This window comes from Leopardus geoffroyi, chromosome C1, assembly GCF_018350155.1.
Source record: "Leopardus geoffroyi isolate Oge1 chromosome C1, O.geoffroyi_Oge1_pat1.0, whole genome shotgun sequence".
NCBI lineage: Eukaryota > Metazoa > Chordata > Mammalia > Carnivora > Felidae > Leopardus > Leopardus geoffroyi.
The window spans coordinates 166,557,757-166,570,113 of record NC_059328.1 but is presented as its reverse complement, the minus strand read 5'-3'; the positions used below and the strand labels follow the sequence as shown (position 1 = coordinate 166,570,113).

Below are 12,357 nucleotides of genomic sequence, written 5' to 3'. Positions count from 1 at the left end.
AAAATAAACATCCAAACCAGCTGGCCTTCTTTCCTGTTTGCTTCAACATTAAAAATCGGTAATCTGAGGCCTAAAATCTGCTTAAGTAACAGCACTACCTGTCTGAAGTTAATTGAGTTGTTGGGACAAGAACTGCTATTTTAGGATCAAAATCAGTTTCCTCCATCTGTAAACTCTGATCAAATAATTCATGTTTGAGTTTAGCGAATGCAGACAGAAAAGGACCCAATGATTTGAAATATCTTCATGGCTAAAGTTCTTTATTACCGTACGAAAGTTTGATTCAGTATCAAATTAACAGGAATACCCCTGTAAATAGTTCAGCTCCTAACAATATACAGTGATCAAAGATGGGGAAAGAGACACTTTGTGATGAACTACAACCAATGTGCTTGAGGGTACATCTGATTCTGATGGTGAGATTTCTCAATGTCAAAAGTCCTACACAAGAAGATGGCACAGCATTTTGCTCACTGAATCACTCTGGTGTCCAGACTGAGTAGGGAGCTGGTCAATGGACTCTAATTCCTATGGGTGTCATTCAAAAAGAGGCCAAATCAATGAATCAGTTTTGCCTCCCAGGGACCGAAACAGAAAGATTAGGTGATAGAACCCTTGGGTCATGAAATATCAGACTCTGAAATGACACCCTGAAGGTACAGAAAGAAAAATTCAAACCCCATCACTATGCAAATGAGATTTCCAAATTAAGAACAACGCACCATTCTGATTTTGGAAAAGTCTTCCTTCTTCACTGACAAGTTTGGGAGATATCAGCTTAACCTCAGAAAACCACTATTTTTAAAACACACACATTGTATTGTATTCTATTGTATTGTATTGTATTTCTATTTTATTTTATTGAGAGAAAGAGAAAGAGAGCACAAGTGGAGGAGAGGGGCTAAGGGGGAGAGGGAGAAAGAAAGAGGGAGAGAATCTTAAGCAGGCTCCATGCTCAGTGCATAACCAGACACAGGACTTGATCCCCATGAATCTGGGATCATGACCTAAACTGAAACCAAAACCAACTAAGCCAGGCACCCCGAAAAACACACACATTTTATATAAAGTAATAAAATGCCAAACAAGAATAAAGACTAACAGTGTGTTATGTGTAAAGTACATGACAGTGACTTCATGAAAGGAGAGAAGAAACTAATGCCTAAAACAGGAATCTTGACAGCAAAAGCCTACAGATGCCAGGCAGGTAACATAAATCTGTAAGGCTGATTGGGTTAAATATGTAAGGAATGGTAAAGATTAGCAAACTTCGGTCTTTGGAATAGTAACAAAACCAGATTTTTAATCTTTCAAGAGAAGCCAAGTATCTGATTTTTTCTATGAAGTTTCCAGACTGATCAATGTTGGCAATTCATTCAATTTTAAAAAAGAAAATGTTTACAGGTTAAGAGATTATAGTCTAAAATTTGACCTATGGGCCAGCCGTTTGCAAGCTCTGCACTAAAATGTAATTTTATTTTATTTTATTTTATTTTATTTTATTTTAACATTTATTTATTTATTTATTTATTTATTTATTTATTTATTTATTTATTTTGAGAGAGAGAGAGAGCGAGCATAGCAAGGGAGAGGGGCAGAGGGAGAGAGAGAATCCCAAGCAGACTCAACACTCAGTGCGGAGCCTGATTTGGAGCTTGATTTTATGACCCTGAGATCATGACCTGAGCCAAAATCAAGAGTTGGATGCTTAACCCACTGAGCCACCCAGGGGCCCCTAAAATGTAATTTTAAATAATGCAATAATAAGCAGAAAGCTTCTCACAGAACAATGACGACACTAAATTACTGAGCCTTGGTTTCTGCTCTACCAAGAAGAACCAGTCCATACAAAGAAAGGGTCGGAGGGTATCAAAATAACCGTGGTGTTTCCCAAATTACAGATGTCTACATTATCACCACTACCACCCCTGTGCCCCAGGGCAAATAAGAGTTTGAGAAGAGGACACACAGCTTGTGAGAGCCTCCCAACAACTTTCATGGTACACCCTCCCACTCTGGGGGTCACTGACCTCAAGAAAGTAGAAAGCTTTGCCTAACTGGGAGGAATGTGTCCAAATTGTGAAGGCCAAAGTCACTGAGCCTAACATATCAAATAGCATGTGTGAAGTGGCTCTGAAAATAATAACTGCAAATATCAAAGATGACAAGGAGCCCATAGTAAGCATTGCTGGTATCATAGTTCAGTCTCTTGGGGGGAAAAAACCTACTTGTTTACTATGAAAGATTATAAAAAATGGATGCATTTTAAGAACGTGTGTATGCATGAATGTATTTGCATATACATATATAATGCAAGCAGGGTTGTCATTTCATTATTTAGGCTGAAATCTGCAGCTTTATTATTTCAGAAGGGAAGGGGAGTGTCTTATTTCCACATGATGCCAGACTGCAGATAGAAAAAAGTTAACAAATACTTTAGCATGTTTTTCTACTTCCTATCCTTAAAAAAATTTTCAGTAGAACTTTTTATCAAGATGCCTACACATAACCAGGATTACTGTGTATTGCTTTTAGATCAGATATACACAAAAGAAAATATAAAGAAATAACTTCCTGTCATTTGGTAATGTCTCACTAATCTTTTAATGTGATTACTGCCTAATCTAACCCCATTTTTGATCTTAAGCTTGTGTTCTCCTAACTCACCTTGTAACCAGGTGTCAAAGTCTTCCAGGTCAGCGTTAAGGTAAAAGCTGTCCAAAGTGTTTTATCCTCTGATGGCGGCAGCTTTTCCCCTGGGAACTCCGTCTGTCTGTTGACCCCAGTGGGGTTATCTGGTCAATGACAGGAGTGGCTCCTTGATTTCTTTCTCTTGCTGTTTTGCAGCAACGGGCAGAACTGAAAAAGAGAGATTACACTCACATAGTACAACTCCACTTAATCCACATGAGTTTCTCTGGGGGCTGCCAATGACCAATCAGGAAATTCCTTCCAATTTATCTTTTGAGGTGAAAGTTCATTAAGGATGGTGTCTCAGATTTTTACCTCCTTTGCTCAGTCTTACGTAACCTCAAAGTGTAGTCACTGAACTCAGCCATCAGTAACATTTATAACTCCCACCTCACCCAGAGTCTGGAGCATGAAAACTCTCAATTTATATAGCAAATATTTTCTGAAAGGGGACAAAGCATATTTTCCAGAAACATGTTTAACCCTCCATTTAAATGTAAGCCTTAGTTTCTAAAAACCAGTAAGTATGAAGTGGTTTCACCATATAAGCATATAAATGCACTATCACTGTTCCCTGATAAGGACTCATTAATAGTCTGCAATTTGCCTTACAGAGTACAATTGCCAAACTCCTACAACAATCCTCTAGTGAAAGAGCTGACTATACTACCGAAGAATACAATTTTCAACTTGACATTATTTCTCAGAAGGCAGAGAATATTTTACAAGAATATAAAATATGTTCACTTTAAGGCAGAGGAAGAAGAAAAAGGAGGAGGAGGAGAAGGAGATTCAGAAGAGGAAGTAGAGGAGGAAAAAGAGAAAGAGGAAGGAGGGAAGGAAGGAAGACAGAAAGACAGACACACAGACCTATTCTAAAGTAGAAGCTAAATTAGTCACTCTGATCCTGAAATGTGACAGCAGTTTCCTTTGAGCAACCTCTCTAGCAAGCTCGTTTCTTCACAAGTTAGCTTTAAAAATTACTCCCCAGGTTTGATTATCTTTCAAGCCTGTTCTGTCACTCAGGTTTAGTTTTCTCTTTTTACCTATGGAAAAGGAAAAAATAAATGCACACACACACACATTCTGAAAGACAACGTCTTCACGGAAGTGCAAAAGATTGATGTCTACTCAGGATCCTACGCTGTGATAGCTCCTGCAAGTATTATTTTTCTAGGAAAAAAAAAGTGTGTGGGGCAGGGAAGGGGGGGGGGTTCCTAAATCCCCCTACATCTCTACAAAAAATGATTTTTAAATCTCTACTAGTTGTAAGACAATTCCATGCATCTTGTAGGTCCTAAATAAAATTTACTTGATGTCTGTAATGAGGACATAAGAGAACGAAAGCCAGGGTCCATCAAGATTATTTTTGTATGTTCAGCATGACATATTTATTTTCTGCAAACACTACTCAATCTACACTTTTTTTTTTTAATTTAATGTTTATTCTTGAGAGAGAGAGACAGACAGACAGAGCATGAGCGGAGGAGAGGCAGAGGGAGAGAGGGATACAGAATCTGAAGCAGGCTCCAGGCTTTGAGCTGTCAGCACAGAGCCCGATGCGGGGCTTGAAGCCAGGAGTGGCAAGATCATGACCGGAGCCGAAGTCAGACACTTAACCGACTGAGCCACCCAGGAGTCCCTATGCTCTTTAATCCCATATAATTATAGATAGACTGAATATGGTCAGCTACAGAAAATCCCCTGCCCACCTTTTCTTTGCTCTTTTCTATGATGGACTCCGCCAAGCTTTGGAAAAGGAGGGAACACTGAAAAACGAAAAGAAAGAAGAAAAGTATGGCGAAGAGCCCCCTGTGCTACACTGCAGTTCTTTTCATCCACACCCCCCTCCCCCAGTCCTCTTCCCTAGTCTTCTTCTCCACCTCTTACCATCCTGTAAGGGCAAGTAGGAAGGTAAAGAAGAACAGATGACCATGGGGTAAAATCAAGGTTTCCTCTCCATCTGCTTCCTCCAGTCCAGCTGCAGAGGCCAGGGAGAAGGTAGGTGAATCTTAACTAACCATACTCAACGAATTCCCAAACAGTGTGTGTGTCTTGTCGCCAGCTTATGTAACTCAGACCTTGGCCCAGGAGCGTTTTTGCACTTCATTCGTCTTTCTCCATCTCTTTGCCTACGCATCCTTCAAAACCTAGCTCAAAGCCACAACTCTCAGTCAACGCCTTTACTGATCTTCTCTACTAGAAAGAAGCAACTTCTCATCACACCTGGTACTTTGGTCAATTTTATTGGTATACAGCTGTCTTGATCTTACCTGGTGCTTACACCTCTTACCCTCCCCCTACCCCCATCAGACTGTATTGACTCTGAGAAGCAAGGACTGGACCTTAGCTCCCTGCACAAAGCAAGTGTGAGTTAAAAAGTGAAACTTACAATGCTTCTATTTATATGTATGTTGTAAGAAATGAATCTATTATTGTTCCTTTTGTGCAAAAGTGTCTATTTGCATACAGTGTGTATGCAAGGTCATGGAATAAATGTCTTGGCTTGTTCTTTTTTTTTTAACTTTTTAAAAATGTTTTTATTTTATTTTTGAGAGAGAGAGCATGAGGAGGGGAGGTGCAGAGAGAGAGAGGGAGACCCAGAATCCATAGCAGGCTCCAGGCTCTGAGCCGTCAGCACAGAGTCTGACATGGGGCTCAAACTCACAGACGGTGAGATCATGGCCTGAGCCGAAGTCGGACACTTAACCGACTGAGCCACCCAGGCGCCCCCGCTTTTGAATTGTTCTGAGACTATAATGAATGTTCATATGGGCATTCTGTGCAAATTCCGAAAGACATCCTTTGTGGGAGCTAACCAGTCTGATTAAAAATTAGCTCTATTGCTCTGCTTTGGATTCTGTGTCTCTCTCTCTCTCTGCCCCTCTCCCACTTGCTCTGTCTCTCTGTCTCTAAAAAATAAATAAAAACACTAAAAAAAATTGGCTTTATTGGGGCACCTGGGTGGCTCAGTTGGTTAAGTGTCCGGCTTCTGCTTGGGTCATGGTCTCGTGGTTCGTGGGTTTGAGCCCTGTATTGGGCTCTGTGATGACAGATCAGAGCCTGGAGCCTGCTTCTGGATTGTGTCTTCCTCTCTCTTTGCCCCTCCCCACTCGTCTCTCTCTCTCTCTCTCTCTATCTCTCTCTCACAAAAATAAACATTAAAAAAAATTAGCACTCTATCAATACGTGGTTCAGATATAATCAATCATCCCTGATAGTTACTGAAGCCAGATATATTAGGAATTGTTTTAATTCAGCTTCAAAAACTTGATTAGGACAGAAAGATTTATATCATCACATTCAAGTTACAAATTACAGGTGACTCACAAAATATATTGTTTTATTAAGAAACCAAGAAGTTAACCAAATGGCAACTAAACTTTATTTTAATTAAGAAACTACACAGGGTTATTTTCCCTTATATATACACTGTGTGCGGGGCAGAAGTTCAAAGGCACTAAGCTTATAAAGTTCAAGTCTGATTACTCCTTGTGACAACACATACTGAAGATTAATTCTTAAAACTCTTGCTAAAAATATACTCAGAGAAGGGAAGAGGTCATTTCTTTTTAAAACTATAACCAAAATGGATGATTTAAAAAAAAAATTATATCTGGGTTTTATCAAACCACACAAAAAGAATCATGTTCTAATTTAATGATACATTCTGCAGACCAAAAAGGCTCCTGACACCCTCCACCTAAGCAATTAGTAAATTAAAAGTTGTAAAGGTTGGGAAAGCTGATTCAAACAAAGCCTTCTATACCAACCAATACTTGGGTAGGAGTCTCTGAAGAATCTCATCAGGGAGTTTACTGAATTTGGCAAAGGTTCCTTCTGAATGGCTCATTCAGGAAGCAAATGATCCATTATCTTTGCAACAGAATTTTTCCTGTAGGTTATGACTAATCCTCCCACAGCCTGAATTTTGCCCACTATACACCATGTTCTCGTCCAGCACACTCCCCACACATTCCACTCATTTCTTCTTCAAGCCCCTCAGAGCATATGACGTATTCTACAGAAGACCAGACTGTCTTGTGTAGCTACTAAGTTAACGCATAGAATACAAAATGGAGACAAGATAAAGCGAGCTCCACCATTCCGTAAAATACTAAAAAATTAATTAATTAATTAATTAACCTTAAAATAGTAAAGACAGAAAGACCACCGGAAGAGTATTTGAACAAAGCAGTCTACATAGCAAAGTCCATTTCACAACAAAAATAAGTGATGAGACATTATTGACTATTTTCTGTACATTAGGTGGCCCATTGTTCTGATTCAATGCCTGTACCATTTTCACAAAGAAGAATTGGTCTTAATTTAGGGTTAAACATCCTAAATTGTTTTCCCAGAAAACTAGCCTCAAATGTGGTATTAAGACCTTTTCTCATTATCTTGTTTACTTTGTCTACTGTCTGCACTAAATAGTTGGTAAAAAGATCTTGCCATTTGCTATTTTCACCAGCAGCAAGGTTTAGACAAGAAATTGATTTTCCTCTTCTTACCTGTGATAATCCCAAGTACACTGAGGATTTTTACACTGTGTCTAAACCCCTGGAGAATAGTTTTAGTGCCACAACCCAATAGAGTTTATGAAAACAGGCTGTGCTGAGATAACTTCCTGAAGATGAAAAACATCATCTGTAGGCACTTTCATCTAGTAACTACTGTGGTTTTCCTGTCAATAACTGAAAAGCTGATTTTTAAATTGGAAAATTTATCTCATCTCATTAGGGCTACCATATATCAAACAAGTAAAATTCACCATTTGATATAACACAGTTTGCATATCTGTCACTAAGCATTGATTGATTCGTCCACTCAACAATAAGTCGGTTATGTAGTTATTATATACAAACAGTCAAACCAGACACTAAAGAAAATGTAGAAGTGTAATAAACAATCAACAAAAACAAAGCTCCTTCCCTTAAGAAATTTAGAGTTTAGCCATTAACAGGAGAAGGTATGTGAATAATCCTTTTTAAGTTACAAAAGCAGAAAAGGTATTGTGGATATTCATGGCATGAAAATATTAATTCTAGCTTGGAATTTATGAGGTAGGGAGAAAGCAGACCAGAGGAAACTGCTCAAAAGAGAAGGCATCTGAAAGACAAGTGGACTCAGGCAAGAAATAGACAAAAGCAGACATGGATAAAGGACATTTCAAACAGTGAGGAAAAGTGTATGAAAAGCAACAGATGGGAAAGGGTAGACTGCAGTTCCAGTTCTCAGAGTTAAGGTACACAAAAAAGGAGGGGGTGTGGAACCTTTATGACTTTCCACAAAGGCCTCTGTGGAAGGTTTTCAGTACTAGTAAAAGACCAGATTTCATCAGGTGAGCTGTAGAGAACAGAAGTGGAGTTCAGAGCTGGGGAGTCATGTGATTATGCACCAATGGGGCTAATCCAGGAGAACACATTCGAGGAGAGAACCCAAAGGCAAGAGAGGAGCTCAGAAGACATCAGCAGCCCCAAAAGGAGGGTGGAGCTACCTGGGAAAATGGGCCTTCAGGAGGGTCAAGTGAGAAACTTGTATTTGACAGAGCAGAATGTGATCCTATCTGGCCTCATGTATTTCTTGTCTTAGTAAAACAAGGGGGAATAAAATGCATCCATTTTTTTCAGAGATATGATTGAAGAAATATATGGTCAACATTAATTAACTGAAATAATTTGACACATTTTCTTAAGAATTTTTTTAATGTTTATTTTTGAGAGAGAGAGAGAGAGAGAGAGACAAGAGTGTGAGTGGGGGAGGCAGAGAGAGGGAGACACAGAATCCGAAGCAGGCTTCAAGCTCTGAGCTGTCAGCACAGAGCCTGATGTGGGTCTTGAACTCATGAATGGTGAGATCATGACCTGAGCCGAAGTTGGACGCTTAACGGACTGAGCCACCCAGGTGCCCCACTTGACACATTTTCTCAATGTGTTATAGTTCTATGATCTAGGCCAATTTTTCCAGATTTTTGTTTGTTTGTTTATATCTAACTTGGTTTAAATTGACGTGTATTTCTCTGAGGATAGGGAAAGGATTATTTTTCCAAACCCCAAAGGACACGCACAATTAAGGACCTGATATCCATTAAGCATTTAAAAAAATTTTTTTTTCCAAATTAACAGCTTTGTCAATACTGACAAAAATTCAGATGACTGATTATACAGGTAAGAATTCTAATGATGTATTACTTAAAGGAGTCTTCAATTTTATTATTCCCTTGCCCAACTTCTGTTTTATATCTGAAAAACAAATATCACAGAAGCCACTCAATGGTTCTATTATTCAGTTGGCTAAAATTTTATTTAGAAACTCTACAGCACTATAAATGTGCTTTGGACATATTCTGATTTTCCAAAAGCAGTATGCTATATAGCAGGAGTCAGTACTTTCTCTGTGAAAGTCCAAATCAGTAAACATTTTAGATTTTTAGGTTTTGTGGGTCACACAGTTGCAACTAATCAACTCTGTGATTGCAGCAGGAAAGCAGCCAGAGGCAATACGTAAATGAAAGAGCAGGGCTATATTCCAATAAAACTTTCCTTACAAAAAAGTGGTGGATTCCATTCAGTCCTTAGACTGTAGTTTGCTGACCCCTGCCTAGCAGATAGCCCAGCTGTAGCAATTTGGTGTGATTTCATTGTTTTTTGTTCCTCAATGTACATAAGTCTGATGAAGTGATAAAAAAAAAAAAAATTACTGAGAAAATGAACTCCAAAGAAAATCTCTACTACTAGTGTAGTGATTAAAAAGAAAACAAAATGGAGAGGTTCTAAGCAGTGATGGAATTAAGCAAACAAGAGACATTTTGGGTACATTAGAATAGGAATGGGGAGTTTGGTGATAATCCCAGATCACCCTAAGAGAGACCAATGTATATTCTAAGAGGAAATATGAAAATGTGACTCATGAAACCATTTCAGGAAATGCTCCAACCAATGCCCAAAATGCTCATTCCCTGGGAGAAAAAACTTCAGTGAAAGCTTTACCTATTAAATAAGAAAATATTTAAGAAATGCATGACTCTTAACAGAATATTCATGTGAGAGAAAGCCAGGGAATTTGGAAATTTATGGAAGTCTCAGATCATGCTTCCTCCGTGAATTCTGATGATCATACTATATTTACTTCCTAGATCCAGGGGAAAAGTAAGGAAATACTGTCTTTGAAGCTTACCAGGCCATATTTAAATCTATAGAAAAGTTATGACAAAAACTATCTTAACTCAGTTACATCAGTTTAATGATGCTAACCACTAATTCAGCATTGAAGGTGACTCACTAACTCTGTGAGACCTTGTGCAAGTTACTTTACCTCTCTGTGTCTTGGGTTCTGCATGTGTGAAATGTGGCTCTGTCATGGAGGTGGCGGAGGATAAAGCAAGCTAAGGCATGTGAAGGGTTCAGAACAAACTCAGCGCACGGGAAACGCTCACGTGCTGTGATGCTTCTGTGGCTCCCCTGAGTCTCTTCTCGGCAGCCAGCCTTACTGCTGCTCTTCAGGAGCCCTTGCCTTCTCCTAGGCTCTCACTGGGTGCCCTAACTCCAAGGGCTTCAACCTACCATTTGCTATGGAGACGGTTAAATCTCTCTCCAAGGCTGACTTTTCCAGACTGCATTTCCAACTGTCTGTTGGACATTTCCACTGGAATGTAGCACAGGCGCCTGAAACTCCATGGGTCTAAAAATTGCGCCCCTTACCTTCCTACTCTTGCACCTTTTCTCTTCTTGTCTCCAGCTTTTGTTCGTGACATCACTATCTATTCTTAAACCAAGCAAGAAACTGCAGTTTCTTTTACCCACTCCATTTGCAACCTTCCCGTGTAGCTCATCCCAAGCCTGCTCACTTCTATTTCCTACCTTCTTTCACCTTCTTTAGCCATCTCAGCGATCTCTGGCCTTGACTATTTGCATCTGCCTCTTCATTTCTCTGCTTCCTACCACTCTCCCTTCACAGACACTTCCTGATTCTCAATTAATCTCTATGGCTTGGGGGAAAGGGGTCTATGGACCTACTGGTAAGCATCAGAGCATCTGGGAACCCTCTGAAATGATATAAAAATTCGTGAGTCCTTGATCAAAACAAAGGTCATCGTCTGAGAGAACAATTTCAACTCCTCAGCGGGGTACAATCTGCAGCCTTCCACTGTATCTTAGTCACTCTGCTCATCTTCCACCCTGTTCTAGATACACTGGACATCCTATTTTAGATGCACATCCTCCAAACATGCACATTGAATGCCATCTCACCTCTGAACTTTTGCATATGCTGTTCCCTCTACCTGTGGTGCTCTTTTCTGCCTGTTGAACACCTGAACATCCTTGAAGTCTCGGCTCAGGTCTCAAATGTCATTTCCATGAAGACTCGCCCAAGGGTCCAACTATGTTGCGCAGATGACAAAAGAGACACTAAATAGATTTGTGGTGTCTGTATATCATAACACTGGTTTGAAATTTCTTAAATTCAAAGCTTCATACTATACAAAATAAATAGCCTTAAATGTTTAGACACATATTGTGTTTACTTAAGTCTACGGACATGCTTGCTGGGTGTCCTTGGATTGTAATGAAATCAAGAATAAAGACCCTGGAGTCCAAGTGCTTAGGTTTGAATCGCAGCTCAGTTACCAGTAAGGGGACCCTGGGTCAGTCACATAGCTTCTCAATTTCATGATCCATTATGGATGGAGACAGTAACAGTACCTACTGTTTAGGATTATTCTGAAAATTAAATAAATCTATACGTATAGCAGTTAAAGCTATATAAGTGCCTGCTATTATTATAATTATTTATTGAAATCAATGGCAATGGCCAGGACCAGAGGTTCCAAAAGATCATCACAGAGTAAAACTAATTGACCTTGCCATATAAGCCTCAAGCTTTAGTCAACAGAGTTAATTAGCCAGAGAATACTAACAAAGATAGCCCTTTTCACTAATGTTTTTATCAATTGAAAAGTGTTTCAAAACTATCTGATAAAATTCAGATATTTTTTCCTGTTAGCCTCTAATAGCTAAAAGTACCAGCTCAGACGATTTCCAAGGCACATCACAGGTAGGTTAAAATCATTCCTCTGAATAGAAAAAAAGACCAGAGCTACTCTTTTATGGGCAGCAAATCAATGAAACATCTCACTGCTTACAAAGTGCCCAATATGAAGGGAAAGCATGAAGTAGGAAATTGGGAGAAAAGATAAAGGAGCTTAATGACTCATAATTCAAACAAATCAGCTTGTTTGCCAGAGAAATGGGGTATTAGGCATTTTAGCACCACCCACCTGGCCGAAAAAAAAAAGGCTGTGAAATGTAGATCTAACATCATTGAACCTAAGGAGGAATCAAAATAAGGGCATGCTGTAGTGATGTAGCTGGCTTCCACCTTAGCTATAGGATTATGTGATATATTTAGCACTGTCTCTGTGGAAATTTTTCAGCCAAAAAAAGTTATTTTGACCCGTACCACAAATATGCAATTGTGTAACAGCACTTTTTGCATTTTCCCACAAACTGCCAAAAGGATAACTTTACTCTTTATTAATAATCATACTTAAGAGTTGGGCCTTAAAGTAACACACTTGTGTAAGTATTTGAAACTAAGGAAAAAGAGAATAAAGTCCAAATTCCTTATTCTACCATTAAAGGTCCTCCATGACCCAATTCCAAC

General features: G+C 39.2%; 1 protein-coding gene across 29 annotated transcripts in view; it reads right to left on the bottom strand.

Moving 5' to 3' along the window:
- OSBPL6 (oxysterol binding protein like 6) overlaps nt 1-12,357 on the bottom strand; it is a 217,076-nt gene that overhangs the window by 118,368 nt on the left and 86,351 nt on the right. For 28 of the 29 annotated variants that reach the window (XM_045480344.1, XM_045480351.1, XM_045480325.1 and 25 more), the window contains exon 2: nt 2,668-2,859. The exons of the other annotated variant lie outside the window; for it this stretch is intronic. The gene's annotated coding sequence lies outside the window, so the exon portion shown is untranslated. The remainder of the gene's footprint in view (nt 1-2,667; nt 2,860-12,357) is intronic. 29 annotated transcript variants of the gene reach the window in all.